Raw genomic sequence first — 17,665 nt, forward strand, 5'->3', positions numbered from 1 at the left:
TTTTCATTTTTCGTCTGCACGTTTGATTTAATATCTCTGTAATCTGTACAACTGCTTTTTACTGTCCTTTGGCTGTGAGATAGAGCAAATATCTGTTAGTGTTGACCTCAGTTTGCAGTGAAAACATTTGTCTAGAGGCCTATCTGCTTACTTAGTGAGAGAAAGTGAACAGAACTGGTTTCATCTGGGCAGGGCATGTCTGTAACTGTATTGTATGGATAATAGGTCTGGTTCTGCTTTCTGCCTTAAATCAGATATACCTGTTACTCAAGCTGTGCTGAGAGACTGACTTACTGCCTGCTGTGATATTCAGAAAAGATAAGTGTTTATTTTCATTTTTCATCTGCATGTTTGATTTAATATCTCTGTAATCTCTACAACTGCTTTTTACTGTCTTTTTATTGTGAGATAGAGCTAATATCTGTTGGTGTTGACCTCATAATGAAATCCTTTGTCTAGAGGCCTATCTGCTTACTAAGTGAGAGAAAGTGAACAGAACTGGTTTTGTCTGGGCAGGGCATTTCTGCAACTGTATTTTCTGGATAATAGGTCTGTTTCTGCCTTCTGTGCCATAAATCAGATATACCTGTTGCTCAAGCTATGCTGAGAGAATGACTTACTGCCTGCTGTGATATTCAGAAAAGATAAGTGTTTATTCTCATTTTTCATCTGCACATTTGATTTAATATCTCTGTAATCTGTACAACTGCTTTTTACTGTCCTTTTGTTTTGAGCTAGAGCTAATATCTGTTAGTGTTGACCTCAGTTTGTAGTGAAACCTTTTGTCTAGAGGCCTACCTGCTTACTTAGTGAGAGAAAGTGAGCAGATCTGGTTTTGTCTGGGTAGGGCATTTCTGCAACTGTATTGTCTAGATAATAGGTCTGTTTCTGTCTTCTGTGCCTTAAATCAGATATACCTGTTACTCAAGCTGTGCTGAGAGACTGACTTACTGCCTGCTGTGATATTTAGAAAAGGTAAGTGTTTATTTTCATTTTTCGTCTGCATGTTTGATTTAATATCTCTGTAATCTGTACAACTGCTTTTTACTGTCCTTTTGTTGTGAGATAGAGCTAATATTTGTTAGTGTTGACCTCAGTTTGTAGTGAAATCCTTTGTCTAGAGGCCTACCTGCTTACTTAGTGAGAGAAAGTGAACAGAACTGGTTTTGTCTGGGCAGGACATTTCTGCAACTGTCTCCTACTTCTTTTAGCTTTTTCCCGGTTAGGGGTCACCAGAGCGGATCATCTGTCCACTCATGATTGGCAGTGGAGTTTTACAGTGTCAAGTTGCCAGCCCAGCGCCCAACCTTCCACAGAAGGCACACACATGCACACACTCACACCTAGGGCCAATTTAGAGTGTCCAATCCACTTGCTACATGTCTTTGGGATGTGGGAGGAAACTGGAGCACCCGAAGGAAACCCACGCGACCACAGGAAGGACATGCAGACTCCGCACAGAAGGCACCCCAGCCGAGAATCGAACCGGAGAACCTCTTGCTGTGAGGCAGCAACGCCAACCGCTGCACCACCATGGCTGTCTGGATAATAGGTCTGTTTCTGCCTTCTGTGTCTTAAATTAGATATAACTGTTACTCAAGCTGTGCTGAGAGACTGACTTACTGCCTGCTGTGATATTCAGAAAAGGTAAGTGTTTATTCTCATTTTTCATCTGCACGTTTGATTTAATATCTCTGTAATCTGTACAACTGGTTTTCCCACCCACCTTCCCACCCTGTTCTTGTGGTGGTCTTCTGTCTTGGTAGCTTTGAGCTGCCTGTCTCTGGTATAAAGGTTATATTAGACCCTCCCCCCCAGTCACATTACATCAGCTCATTCTACTGTTAATACTGAGAACTTAGTAAAGCCCCACCCCTTTAGCTTCTGCATATTGAATTATCTCATTATCTTCTGCCTCTTCAATTTCTACTTAAAAAAAAAAAAAAAACTGTTTCCTACCTTGCCTTGAACTAGTGTAGCCCAGACACAGATTTGCTGTATCCAGGATTTTTTGTAAGCTTCAGAGCAGTGCTCTTCATTTTTTCCCTTAGATCTGTTAGTTTCTCTACTCTCCTGCACTTTTATTAGCTTATTAGTCTAGCACTTTAAACTATTCCTGGTGCCAGAAAGTCTGCTCTTCAAACTTCCCTTTGAACTAGGTGGTTTCTCAGTAATAGCACTAAAATCTGAATCCCTGTGACTAGCACTTGCTCTAAAACCTGCTGGAAAGAACTAGGAAGCCTTAAACTGATACAAGCAATCAACTCTCCTTGTTAATAAGGAGAAATTAATCGTAGGCACTAAACAGCCTATAACTGCAAAGAACCTTGCCAAGGTAAGGGAAAACAGATCCTGTACTTTACAAAAGAAACACTGAACCAGGCATGTCCAAGGGTCAGCTTCCGGTAATTTCTCCTGTCCACCTGGTGAATCTGGGCATACTGGGGCAATGCAGCAATTGCCTAATATACACAGACAGCCCTCTCCTCCTACCACCCAGCACTAAAACCTGCGAGAGATGCACTTACATAGCCAAAGTGGAAGCAAAGCTCTGTCCAGCCAAGATTGTGCTAGACAGTCAGGAGGAGAAGGTTAACACCTGCACTACACATCAAGCAACACATAGCTCTTCAAAACTCATGGCACCAACATCCACGCATAGTAACAGTAAACCCACTTATGTGGAGGCCCTTAACATGAACCTGCCCAAGCAACAAGGACTTCCGAAGCTGAAACGCAAACACCAATCACAACCAAAGTGACACATAGCTCAAAACATCAGAGTGCCACCAAACAACAGTCCCTAAGGCAAGACAACGTACCCAACACTTTAGTCATAGGTGACTCTATAGTCAGGTACACTGACATCCCACTCACCAGGCTGAGCAAGGAGAAAATTACTGTCAGCTGCCTGTCGGGTGCCAGGATCCACCACATAATGCATGCACTCAAGTCGCTCCACAACAAGTACAAATACGACTCTGTAACTGTCTATGTTGGAGTGAATGACTTGAGATTTACCTCCCTGGACTACATGAAAAGAGACATGGAAGAGCTCTCGGATCATGTGGCCCAGGCAGGTATGACCCTAGCCCTGAGCAGTATCCTGCCTTCACTCAGAATGATATCACAGTATAAGGACAAAATGATTGACTTCAACAATTGGCTAAATTTCTGGTGTCATTCAAAGGGGATCCAGTATCTATCTGCCTGGGACATCATGATCGACAAACCACAATGCTTTGCCAGAGATGGTCTGCACCTGTCACCTCTGAGATTCAGGTTACTGGCTAAGGCTCTTGCCACCCCTATAGTGCCTTTTTTTATGCAAGGCTCAAAGGACAAAACCACCACCATAACAGATGTAAGCATGCAAAATCTGAAGGTAATGCTGCTCAATGCTAGAAGTCTAAACCTCAAAATGCACTCTCTGGAGGTGCTCCTAAAAATGGAGAACATCGATATCGTGCAGTAACTGAGACCTGGTTCAAGGCTCTAGAGACCTCCCCTGCAATACCAGGCTACAACTCTTACCACACTTTTCGGTCACCAAACCAGGACCGAAGCACTAAAGGCGGAGGAGTGTCCATATTCACCAAGGATATTCACACCTCCAGACTAGTTGCCCAAAACAATGCATCTGAAATTCTACAGGTGCAACTAACACTAGGTAAGACTGCAATCCAAATTGTAGCTTGCTACAGTTCCCCCAGCATGCCCCACAATTCTCACTACACCTTTCTAAACATACTAGATAATATTAAGATACAACCAAACACCCTAATACTGGGTGATTTCAGCTCCCCTAAAAATTAATTGAGAAAACTACTCAGGTACCAACACCTTTGCCCAACGGTTCTTGGAATTCATAAATTCCAATGCCCTAAACCAACTAATCCATAGTCCCACCAGGGGCTCAAATATCCTAGACCTGGTCATTACCAACATGGGAGATCAATGCTCCACACCAGTGGTCACCCCCTCATTGGTCAGGTCTGACCATAAGTTAATCACCCTTGATGTCCACATCCCACCCCCACCCCCCAGTAGGGAAACCTCCATAAAAAAACTTCTCCAAAGCCAACTTCATGCTACTCAAGTCAGAAGTGACAAACGTCATGCCACCCATGCAGACGGGAACTGGAAGTTCAACCTCTGAATCCTACACTAAGACACTGTACGAGCACATCCACTCTTGCATGAATCATGCCATTCCAAACAGAACCAAGATGGTCTCCTCCAAAAAAGGGAACCCAATCTGGTGGACGCCTGCCATAAACAAACTATACAACAGAAGGACGAAACTGTTGCAGAAAAGAGGAAAATCCCAGGATGCAAAGAACTCCCTTACCAGCCTCAGTAAGAAGCTGAGATCCCTCCTAAAATCCTCCAGAGCTAGTTACAAAAATAAAATTGCCAAAGATTCCAAGGACAACCACAAGGCATTCTATACTTATGTCAAGAATCTAAATGGCAATGCTCAGATTTGCACTGAGCTACAACAGAATGGCATTAAATATACTGACCCCAAGGATATTGTCAATATCCTGGCAGATCGATTCAGTGCCAACTTCACCTCCCTCTCACCCCCTAAAGGGCCCATCTCAATACCAAAAGATTGCCAAATTCCGGTACTCACGGACACACAGGTAAAAAATGCACTCTCCAAAGCTAAGAATACAGCATCCATGGGACCAGATGACATCCCGGGCTGTGTACTACATGAACTACAAAATGAACTGGCACCTCACCTAAGTGTCATGTTTAATCATAGCCTCACCTCAGGCTTCATGCCCAATGAGTGGCACACAGCTACAGTTATCCCATTCCACAAGGGGGAATCCACCTTGGATCCCAGGAACTATCATCCCATCAGTCTGACGAGCCTGATCTGCAAAGCCATGGAACACATTATCATGGAACTTATAAACAATGACATTGGCAACCTTGAAACACTGGACCTCACCCAGTTTGGTTTCGTAAAGGGCCGATCTTGTCTCTTCAACCTGAGTGACTTCTTCAAATCAGTCTCCAGAGCCTTGGATGAGGGTAAGGCGGTCCACACAGCCTATTTGGACCTCAACAAGGCCTTCAACACCATCCCCCACTCTGGAATCATAGATAAACTTACTAAGCTGGGCATTAATCCGTACATCACTCAATAGGTTGGCAACTGGCTTACTGACAGAACCCACACTGTAAAAGCAGCTGACTCAAAATCCAGCTCCAGAGAAGCGACAAGCGGAGTACCTCAGGGTTCAGTCCTGGGACCGCACTTGTTTGGCATCTACTTCTCTGAAGTACAGGCCAGCACTAAGGGACTCTGGCTAATAAAGTTCACAGATGACTGCAAACTGGGAGCCATTATTGAATCCCCAAATGATGTGGATATTTTACAAAAGGGCCTTACAGAAACAGATGTTTGGCACCAGAGCCATGGGCTCAAGCTCAGTGCCAAGAAATGTATAGTTATCCCCTTTGGTAAAAACCATGTACCCATGAATTACCACATAGGTGGCAGTACACTAAACACCAAAAGTGTGATAAGGGACTTAGGGACACAGGTGGACAGTGGTCTCACTTTCAATAGCCACATAGCCACAACAGTCATAAAATCCTTCTATGTGGCACACCTCATCACTAAGGGCTTTTCATCCAGAAAAAAAGGAGGTCATTGCCCCACTGTACTCATCCCTCATTAGACCCATTATAGAGTACAACACCCCATTTGTTATGTACCTCACAAGACATCTGCAACAACTGGAAAGGTCACAGAAATAAGAATCACAGGCCTAAAGCAGATGCCCTATGCTGACCATCTAAAACACTCCATCTATACTCTGTTGCTTATTGCCTACTCAGAGGTGATCTCTGCTTAACATACAAGGCCATGTCAAACCCAGTGCTATTGGACATGCTACAATTAAAGAAATCCAAATCCCTCAGAGCTACACACTCCAGGGATCTAAATCTGGTCATCACAATGAGCAAAACATGCTGGAGAGATAGGTTCCTGACCCAGAGACTCCCCATACTCCGGAATAGACTGCCCATACATGTCAAGCTGAGCGCATATTTGGCCCTCTTCAAAAGGAACCTTGACGATTGGATGGGAGATCACATCAGTCACCCTGCTAGACAGGGGATCAGGGATGTAAATATTCTGGGAAGAAATAGCCAGGGAATTGATATGGCTAAGCTTGTATAGGCCCCAGGGCCGATAGCCTAGTACCAACCTATGAACCTATGAAATGTTCTGCATTCCATATAGTATTGGAATCATGTAATGTTATTGTTTCCAAACCTGAATTTCTTCAGTTTTCTAAGAAGATGGCTATAGTTCACAGTTTTGAAGAATTTGGTCATGTCAATGAATAAGCAGGTAGTAGTAAGAAAATCATGCTGCTAGTTGCAGAAAAAAGGGCAGTTGTGTCCAAAGCATTTCTAAATCCATGTTGTTTATCTGTTGAAAGACCATATTTTTAATGTGTTTGAACAATTGTTTATATAATTTTTTTTCAAATATTTTATCCAGATGGCAGAAGTTAGATTTAGGTCTATAGTGACTTAGGTGATGAAGTTTTATGGAAAGAAATTATGTATGAATGCTTGAAGGTGTGTGGAACAATTCCAGTAGTCAAAAAGAGGTTGTAGCTAAAGCTCAGAAGTTTTGATATTTTAAAAATGGATCTTCTTAAAAAAGTGTGATTTTCATGATTTTTTTTAATATCAGTAATACACCAGGGACACCTATAGTCCCTGCACCACTTGGATGCAGTAAGAAACAGTAGGTTTTGAATAGTAGATAACATATTATGGAAGACTGTTAAGGCAGTTATGGGATACTGTGTGAGGTACAAGGAAATCCAGTCTATGGATTTTGGATAGAGTCTAAAATTGCTAGTTTATTCTTGAAGAAGGGTCTACCAGTAGCTTTCCGGGTAAGTGCTTTGATGGTTTTGAAGGATCAAAATGAGAGTGTTCAGAAATCGTCACTAAGACTCCTAAGTAGAATGTGGACAGAAGAACAGTGATGGAATATGTGACGATAGGCAGTACTGGCAGTGGATGTGTAACATATGCCAGCACAGCTAACTGGAATTTTGTAAAGAATTATATATTTTTTGGATATCAAACTGATTTGTACAGATGCTTGTGTTGAAAATGTATTTGTAAACTTGCTTGTGTTAAAAATGTATCAACAGTGTGCCCTGCTGGAAAGAAAAGAAATGTACATGCATTATTGTAACTGTTTAAATGTATATATTGTTAAAAAGGATACTTGAAGAGAAGAGGTTAAGCTCAGTCCCAGCTAACTTTAGGAAATAGCTGAAATTAAATTACACCATAAATATTGAATCTCACAATTCTGATTGCAGCCAGAGGTGACATGTCTGTGAGAAGCCTGGCTTAGTAGCTCTGTAGGAGGACTAGAAGTGTTAAAATTGCTTTATGACTTCCAGGAGCTACAGCAGATTTGAGCAAAGCTCTATCTGTGTTTGTGATAACACATAGGTGCTAAAATCATGGCAGCTTCTAGTGTTGGTGGTAGTGTGGTAAACAGAGTCAGATGACCAGAGGTGATGTCATTCTGTAAGCTATCCTAGAAATAAGTCAGACTGAGCACTCTGTTTTGGAAACCTGACATAGAAGAAACCCTCACCTACTTCATCTTGCCTTGTTCTAGTAAGTGACCAGGGATAATAATTCTCTAAATCAGTTAGGAAAATAAAGTGAGAATAGTTACGTATTGTTTTCTGTAACTGTGTGAATCATTCCAGCTGTGTTATCTTTAATATTCCCTGTGACTGAAACTCTAGTGTTTATTGTAAATAGATATTTAGCATTTTCATGTTCTTTTCTTATTTATTATTAACTTTTCATTGCGACTGGTCCTTTTAGAAAATATTTAAATTTTGAGAGTATTTGTATATATTTATTTGGTGATAACTCTGGCCACTCCTGAAAGGCTGATTGTTTGGTCAACATTACCATTTGTATTAATATTAACTTCACTCAGTATAATTGGATACCTTTTTAAGAGCCTTATAGTAACTGACTGGTGGCAGCGAATCTGCATTATAGTCTGGCAGAAGGGGACATAGCTAGTAAACCTGTGCTAGCCTTTCCTAGGGTTTTGTGTGTGTGTGTGTGTATGTGTGTGTGTGTGTGTGTGTGTGTGTGTGTGTGTGTGTGTGTGTGTGTGTGAGTGTGCAAATTAAATCTCAAAGAGTGTGTTTGTCAGCTGCTTGGGTCAGGAACACAAAGCACTGGTTTCACAGAAAGGGAGCTGGAAGACTTGACTTGGACACTTGGCTGAGGACTTAACTCAACAGCAATGCCAGTGGGGAGCCTTATTGAGGTTCTGGGGTGAGACATTGAGAGAAACTCAGACCCCGGGCTGAGTGTATTCCCTGTGTGATATTAAGGGAAATTGTGTTTGATGCAGGGAGCTGCACCTGCAAATACTGGATGTATCCATTTTTGTCCCAAGTGAGCATCCCTCTCCAGTGCCAGTGGTCAGGATTCAGGCTCCTTGATTACTGGCCCAGAGTGGGAACATCACAGGATATATTAGTGATTATCAGGTATTTCCTGACTGATGATTAGGTCTGCTGCAGTTATTTCACTAACTGATCAAGATCGAGGATCTGAAATATTCTATCAAGATGTTTAGATTTATGGCCAGTGGCAATGTAGTTGAGATCAACCAAAATAACAGTGTTTCTGGGAATCCCAGATGGGAAGATCTTCATCAAAGTGTTTTTAATATAGAGGGTGTTGGAGGACGGAGGAATTTAGATAGTAGAAATCGACAGATTTGTGTTTTTGCAAATTGTTAAGTGAGCCACTATCCAGTTGAGGACGTTATGACTGGTTTGATTAGCCTTTGAGAATTAAGTAGTTCTTGGGAACTATGTTCTTTGATTAGGAGCATTACACCCATACTTAGGTTGAGTCCAGATATGCATTGTATAGTCAGGATGAGTATAGGATGAAGGTCAGTGGTCATCCTTAAGCCAGGTTTCAGTTAGAGTGGTCAATGATAATTTTCTGCAGTTAATAAAACTTCACAATTGTTCCATTTCTCATTAATACAGCAAGTATTAATAAATTATATTTTTATGTCCTTCTTTCTGAAGGTTAGAGGATTGGTAGCATTAGAGGCAGAGGTTGGCAATTTTTTGATTGGAAAAGTGGTAGAAGCAGTACTGGTTGTTGAAGTAGGAAGACTGAAAGTGGGTGAGAGGGGCAATGGAGAAGAAAGGTGAGTGGGTGAAATGGACATCATAGTAGTATTAGGTTGGAGGCTGAACTGTAATGAGTGGTGAGATGGGGAACTGGGAGTTGGTAGATTAGGACGTATGGGTCTAGGGCCTAAGCAGACAGGATAAATGTGGTGGCTTGCAATCCAGGAGTGATCAGGCAGATGCTGATCAGTGCCTTAGTTTGAAGGAACATCACCTGATCTTGAAAGTTCTAGGAGGAGATAAAGTGATTGATACAGAAATTTCCTAATTCTAATTGTCAGTTTAGTATGTTACGGATATTTGATCTCTACTAGAAATTAATTTCTGGCTGCTCAATATGTTATTGACACAACTAAACTAAACTTGAATGCTTGCCATCTATGAATCCTATGTCTTTATGATCTGTATTAAAAGCGTATTAATCAAATTGTATACCAGGCACAACTGCTTGAACCACTCAGTTACCATTACTGACCATAATAAAATGGAGAAACAAAAGAATGTCTTACCAAGTTTTTCTGTATGTCATTCATTTTAGAAACTGTCTCACTAGATGAGCACATTGCAGTCATTAAAAATGTAATCAAGAGTTTAATGTCCTGCAGTAAATTAAGGATTACCTGTCATCCATTCCCAACTCTAAACTAACCATGTCCCTACTATTTTCTAGACTTTTCTTTGTCTCCATCCCATACACAGTCTATTGGTTGTAAACTCAAGAAACTTGAAAAAGTGTATAATAGGTGAACTATAGTTTTAATATCTACCTTAAGAATCACCACTATGACCTCCTAAGCTGTTGGGGTGCTCCATTCTCAAACAAAAGCTGACCTCCCTTTAGTTCATCTTTGTATTTCAGGTGCCTTACCCATGACTACTACAACCATATATACATGTTTTTTTATTAAAATACAGATATCAGCCTTTATTCTCTCCCATTCATATCCAGTGACCATATATTTTTTCAGATATCAACATTTATTTTCTCCATTTCATATCCAGTGATCATATGGCTTTTCTATGCAAGCCTCATGCATGGTTTCTTTTTCATTTCTACCAGTAGTCTTCCATTTATTTATCTTTAGACATTTCCATCATTCTCTAATGGATGCAAAGGCCCAGAACTGGTAATTACACATTTTTGATACTTGTCCTTTATTTTAAATGTTACCATTTCCTAATTTTACTACTTTCTTCTTCTTTTTCTTCACTGTTATTCTATGTTACCTAGACCATTCCTTATTTATGTTTTTGTTTCATATTAGCCTTTTGTTTTCAAGTTAACCCTTGCACTTTTGTGTCCCTCGTTTTCTTGGTTTCTGTCATCTCTGGTGGTAAATCTTTGTTTCCTCACTTCTCCCCAATTTTGTGATTTTTACGATATACTCCACTTCTTTGCCTCTGATTCCAAATTCCTTTAGCCACGTTGCTTTCCCTTTACCATTCTTATCTGCCACTCTGTCTCATATTCTGTATTTCTTCTTTTCTATGTATTATAACCAGTCTTCAGTCTGGGAATATTAACTGTTTACAACATCCCTCATCTTCTGATTATTTTTCACCCTGTCACTGTGTATCTTAATGTTTACTCATGTCCTGTATTATTACTCACCAGCCATCCTTTCCTTTTTTTTTTTTGGAATTTTCATCATTTGCTCACTTCCACCTATGTACTATATTCCTTCATTAAGCATTTCATTAGTCTTTCTACCTCCTTTCCTACTGGTGCCTCTTTCCTCTTCTATTTTTTTTTGTTTTGTTATTGCTTTTTTTCCACATTGTCATGCATTATCAACCTTATCATTTCCCTTTTCCTCTCTGACACCACTTCTTCATAACCTAATCGGAACAGCTTTTTTAACATCCTTTCTTTTAGTCTTTCTCTTTTAATAGCTACCTCAGTTCCCTTTGAAATTCCCCCAGTGATTCATATTTCCAGAATATATGACTCCAGGTCCTGCCTCTTTCTGATATCTCCAGCAAATTCTAGCTATTCCAGGAAAAGTTTTAACTTAATCTCATTGGATTTAGGTCTATAGTGACTTAGGTGATGAAGTTTTATGGAAAGAAATTATGTATGAATGCTTGAAGGTGTGTGGAACAATTCCAGTGGTAAAAAAGAGGTTGTAGCTAAAGCTCAGAAGTTTTGATATTTTAAAAATTGATCTTCTTAAAAAAGTGTGATTTTCATGATTTTTTTTAATATCAGTAATACACCAGGGACATCTATAGTCCCTGAGCCACTTGGATGCAGTAAGAAACAGTAGGTTTTGAATAGTAGATAACATATTATGGAAGACTGTTAAGGCAGTTATGGGATACTGTGTGAGGTACAAGGAAATCCAGTCTATGGATTTTGGATAGAGTCTAAAATTGCTAGTTTATTCTTGAAGAAGGGTCTTCCAGTAGGTTTCTGGGTAAGTGCTTTGATGGTTTTGAAGGATCAAAATGAGAGTGTTCAGAAATCGTCACTAAGACTCCTAAGTAGAATGTGGACAGAAGAACAGTGACGGAATATGTGACGATAGGCAGTACTGACAGTGGATGTGTAACATATGCCAGCACAGCTAACTGGAATTTTGTAAAGAATTATATATTTTTGGATATCAGACTGATTTGTACAGATGGTTGTGTTGAAAATGTATTTGTAACATTGCTTGTGTTATAAATGTATCAACAGTGTGCCCTGTTGGAAAGAAAAGAACTGTACATGCATTATTGTAACTGTTTAAATGTATATATTGTTAAAAAGGATACTTGAAGAGAAGAGGTTAAGCTCAGTCCCAGCTAACTTTAGGAAATAGCTGAAATTAAATTACACCATAAATATTGTATCTCACAGTTCTGATTGCAGCCAGAGGTGACATGTCTGTGAGAAGCCTGGCTTAGTAGCTCTGTAGGAGGACTAGAAGTGTTAAAATTGCTTTATGACTTCCAGGAGCTACAGCAGATCTGAGCAAAGCTCTATCTGTGTTTGTGATAACACGTAGGTGCTAAAATCATGGCAGCTTCTAGTGTTGCTGGTAGTGTGGTAAACAGAGTCAGATGACCAGAGGTGATGTCATTCTGTAAGCTATCCTAGAAATAAGTCAGACTGAGCACTCTGTTTTGGAAACCTGACATAGAAGGAACCCTCACCTACTTCATCTTGCCTTGTTCTAGTAAGTGACCAGGGATAATAATTCTCTAAATCAGTTAGGAAAATAAAGCGAGAATAGTTATGTATTGTTTTCTGTAACTGTGTGAATCTTTCCAGCTGTGTTATCTTTAATATTCCCTGTGACTGAAACTCTAGTGTTTATTGTAAATAGATATTTAGCATTTTCATGTTCTTTTCTTATTTATTATTAACTTTTCATTGCGACTGGTCCTTTTAGAAAATATTTAAGTTTTGAGAGTATTTGTATATATTTATTTGGTGATAACTCTGGCCACTTCTGAAAGGCTGATTGTTTGGTCAACATTACCATTTGTATTAATATTAACTTCACTCAGTATAATTGGATACCCTTTTAAGAGCCTTATAGTAACTGACTGGTGGCAGCAAATCTGCATTATAGTCTGGCAGAAGGGGACATAGCTAGTAAACCTGTGCTAGCCTTTCCTAAGGTTTTGTGTGTGTGTGTGTGTGTGTGTGTGTGTGTGTATGTGTGCAAATTAAATCTCAAAGAGTGTGTTTGTCAGCTGCTTGGGTCAGGAACACAAAGCACTGGTTTCACAGAAAGGGAGCTGGAAGACTTGACTTGGACACTTGGCTGAGGACTTAACTCAACAGCAATGCCAGTGGGGAGCCTTATTGAGGTTCTGGGGTGAGACATTGAGAGAAACTCAGACCCCGGGCTGAGTGTATTCCCTGTGTGATCTTAAGGGAAATTGTGTTTGATGCAGGGAGCTGCACCTGCAAATACTGGATGTATCCATTTTTGTCCCAAGTGAGTGTCCCTCTCCAGTGCCAGTGGTCAGGATTCAGGCTCCTTGATTACTGGCCCAGAGTGGGAACATCACAGGATATATTAGTGATTATCAGGTATTTCCTGACTGATGATTAGGTCTGCTGCAGTTATTTCACTAACTGATCAAGGTCGAGGATCTGAAATATTCTATTAAGATGTTTAGATTTATGGCCAGTGGCAATGTAGTTGAGATCAACCAAAATAACAGTGTTTCTGGGAATCCCAGATGGGAAGATCTTCATCAAAGTGTTTTTAATATAGAGGGTGTTGGAGGACGGAGGAATTTAGATAGTAGAAATCGACAGATTTGTGTTTTTGCAAATTGTTAAGTGAGCCACTATCCAGTTGAGGACGTTATGACTGGTTTGATTAGCCTTTGAGAATTAAGTAGTTCTTGGGAACTATGTTCTTTGATTAGGAGCATTATACCCATGCTTAGGTTGAGTCCAGATATGCATTGTATAGTCAGGATGAGTATAGGATGAAGGTCAGTGGTCATCCTTAAGCCAGGTTTCAGTTAGAGTGGTCAATGCTAATTTTCTGCAGTTAATAAAACTTCACAATTGTTCCATTTCTCATTAATACAGCAAGTATTAATAAATTATATTTTTATGTCCTTCTTTCTGAAGGTTAGAGGACTGGTAGCATTAGAGGCAGAGGTTGGCAATGTTTTGATTGGAAAAGTGGTAGAAGCAGTACTGGTTGTTGAAGTAGGAAGACTGAAAGTGGGTGAGAGGGGCAATGGAGAAGAAAGGTGAGTGGGTGAAATGGACATCATAGTAGTATTAGGTTGAAGGCTGAACTGTAATGAGTGGTGAGATGGGGAACTGGGAGTTGGTAGATTAGGACGTATGGGTCTAGGGTCTAAGCAGACAGGATAAATGTGGTGGCTTGCAATCCAGGAGTGATCAGGCAGTTGCTGATCAGTGCCTTAGTTTGAAGGAACATCACCTGATCTTGAAAGTTCTAGGAGGAGATAAAGTGACAGAAATTTCCTAATTCTAATTGTCAGTTTAGTATGTTACGGATATTTGATCTCTACTAGAAATTGATTTCTGGCTGCTCAATATGTTATTGACACAACTAAACTAAACTTGAATGCTTGCCATCTATGAATCCTATGTCTTTATGATCTGTATTAAAAGTGTATTAATCAAATTGTATACCAGGCACAACTGCTTGACCCACTCAGTTACCATTACTGACCATAAAAAAATGGAGAAACAAAAGAATGTCTTACCAAGTTTTTCTGTATGTCATTCATTTTAGAAACTGTCTCACTAGATGAGCACATTGCAGTCATTAAAAATGTAATCAAGAGTTTAATGTCCTGCAGTAAATTAAGGATTACCTGTCATCCATTCCCAACTCTAAACTAACCATATCCCTACTATTTTCTAGACTTTTCTTTGTCTCCATCCCATACACAGTCTATTGGTTGTAAACTCAAGAAACTTGAAAAAGTGTATAATAGGTGAACTATAGTTTTAATATCTACCTTAAGAATCACCACTATGACCTCCTAAGCTGTTGGGGTGCTCCATTCTCAAACAAAAGCTGACCTCCCTTTAGTGCATCTTTGTATTTCAGGTGCATTACCCATGACTACTACAACCACATATACATATTTTTTTATTAAAATACAGATATCAGCCTTTATTCTCTCCCATTCATATCAGTGACCATATATTTTTTCAGATATCAACATTTATTTTCTCCATTTCATATCCAGTGATCATATGGCTTTTCTATGCAAGCCTCATGCATGGTTTCTTTTTCATTTCTACCAGTAGTCTTCCATTTATTTATCTTTAGACATTTCCATCATTCTCTAATGGATGCAAAGGCCCAGAACTGGTAATTACACATTTTTGATACTTGTCCTTTATTTTAAATGTTACCATTTCCTAATTTTACTACTTTCTTCTTCTTTTTCTTCACTGTTATTCTATGTTACCTAGACCATTCCTTATTTATGTTTTTGTTTCATATTAGCCTTTTGTTTTCAAGTTAACCCTTGCACTTTTGTGTCCCTCGTTTTCTTGGTTTCTGTCATCTCTGGTGGTAAATCTTTGTTTCCTCACTTCTCCCCAATTTTGTGATTTTTACAATATACTCCACTTCTTTGCCTCTGATTCCAAATTCCTTTAGCCACGTTGCTTTCCCTTTACCATTCTTATCTGTCACTCTGTCTCATATTCTGTATTTCTTCCTTTCTATGTATTATAACCAGTCTTCAGTCTGGGAATATTAACTGTTTACAACATCCCTCATCTTCTGATTATTTTTCACCCTGTCACTGTGTATCTTAATGTTTACTCATGTCCTGTATTATTACTCACCAGCCATCCTTTCCTTTTTTTTTTTGGAATTTTCATAATTTGCTCACTTCCACCTATATACTATATTCCTTCATTAAGCATTTCATTAGTCTTTCTACCTCCTTTCCTACTGGTGCTTCTTTCCTCTTCTATTTTTTTTTGTTTTGTTATTGCTTTTTTTCCACATTGTCATGCATTATCAACCTTATCATTTCCCTTTTCCTCTCTGACACCACTTCTTCATAACCTAATCGGAACAGCTTTTTTAACATCCTTTCTTTTAGTCTTTCTCTTTTAATAGCTACCTCAGTTCCCTTTGAAATTCCCCCAGTGATTCATATTTCCAGAATATATGACTCCAGGTCCTGCCTCTTTCTGATATCTCCAGCAAATTCTAGCTATTCCAGGAAAAGTTTTAACTAATCTCATTGGGTTATAAAGATATTCATGTAAACATTTCCACTTGAATATTTTAAATGTATAGGTGTTTGTTATATAAATTGGTATTTTTGTTATCTGCTCCTACTCTATTTGTAATACTGAATAACATAGTTATATTTTCTATTTTCTCCTCCTTTTTTCTTCTTCCTTTCTCCTACCTCTTTTTATCCACCCCTTCCCATGCTTAACAGCCCCCCTTATCCTTTTTCTCTTTCATTTCTCCTACTTTCTATTTCTTGAATCATCTCTGTGGTTTGTGTTGCCTCATCCCATTCTCCTTTTATTTTTTGCCATTTATTGTATAATTCCACGTATTCCCATTCTAACATTCTTCCAGTTGGAATTCTTCTTGTAATTCCTCCGAAGTTTTTAATCATCATCCCACTTATACATGGTCCCAGGACCTAGCTTGTTCTTGCTTTCCCCCATCTCCATGTTACAGATTTATATCCAGTCATGTCTTCCTTCCAATATGTAATATTTTTGTTTTCCACCTATCCCCTCCACTCACTCTCCAAATCTTTCTGAATTATCCTTGTACTTTCTTTGTGTACTGTATATCAATCTCTTCTTGCAGTTTTCCTAGCATTCCTTCAATTACATCCTTACCCTGTCCCTCTCCCTAATTATCTGTTTCCATTCTGCCTTATAGTCTATATCCCCAGTTGTAATATGTTAATTATCAAACATGCACATAAGCATTCCTTAAGGTCAGGTACTCATATCCATCCTTTTTCCTTCAATTCTGTAAATCTGTTCTATGCTATTATGGACTTTTTTCTTCCTGTAAAAATTACTTGCTTATATGTTTCACTTTCCTTAGTAATTTATTTTCCAGCAGTTCCCAAAATACTTGTCCTGGGTACATAAACTGGGTAATGAAACATATCTGTTACACTTGTGCTCACTGATCTAAGCCCAGGGTTACTGTTTTCCATCCTTCTATTTGCTCCTTAACTCTAGTGTATATACATTTTAGATATGTTTTCTGCTTCAACTCTTCTACTGGGTTTCTAAGCTTGATTCCCGAATATTTTATTTCATCCCTCTTTATTCCTCCCATTCCTCTGTCTTTTTACGTGATCCTATTTTGTTTATTGCCATAGTTTTATTTTTTCATTATTTATTTTATAAACTGACATCCTTTCCAATTCCTTTACTAGAATGCATAACTTACATTATCTCTATGTTTGGTTAAAGTGAGGAGTATATTGGCTGTATTTAATGAAATTATTTTGTCGCTCTTGCCCCACTCATGCCCTTTATGCTAGTTCTCCTTACTGTTTCCAGTAGTGGTTCAATGTATAGGGAAATGTGAGGGGGAGCGGGCACCTCTAACATATACACTTTTTACAGTGGTGTACAACTTCCACAAACCTTCGATATCAACAAATAATAGTTAATAAAACAGGCCATGGCCTATCATTTTTTGAAGATGCAATATTCCGAAATTGTGATGAGAAGCCCAGAGCAAACTCACTAACTGTAGATAAGGTACCACTAATAAGACAATTCAGACTTAAACTTCACACTTATCTTGTCTATATTAGATACTTTCATAAATAAGAATGCAAATATTGCTTTTCCTGATGTGTATGATAGACTATTAGAAAATCAAACAGCGCGAAGAGGTGAATCCCGGAACCTGCCCAAAATTAATCTCAAATAGTCGCAATAATCGGATATCCTTGAATGGTTG

The sequence above is a fragment of the Protopterus annectens genome, chromosome 3.part0, assembly GCF_019279795.1.
Source record: "Protopterus annectens isolate FY-2018-M chromosome 3.part0, PAN1.0, whole genome shotgun sequence".
Classification (NCBI taxonomy): Eukaryota; Metazoa; Chordata; order Ceratodontiformes; family Protopteridae; genus Protopterus; species Protopterus annectens.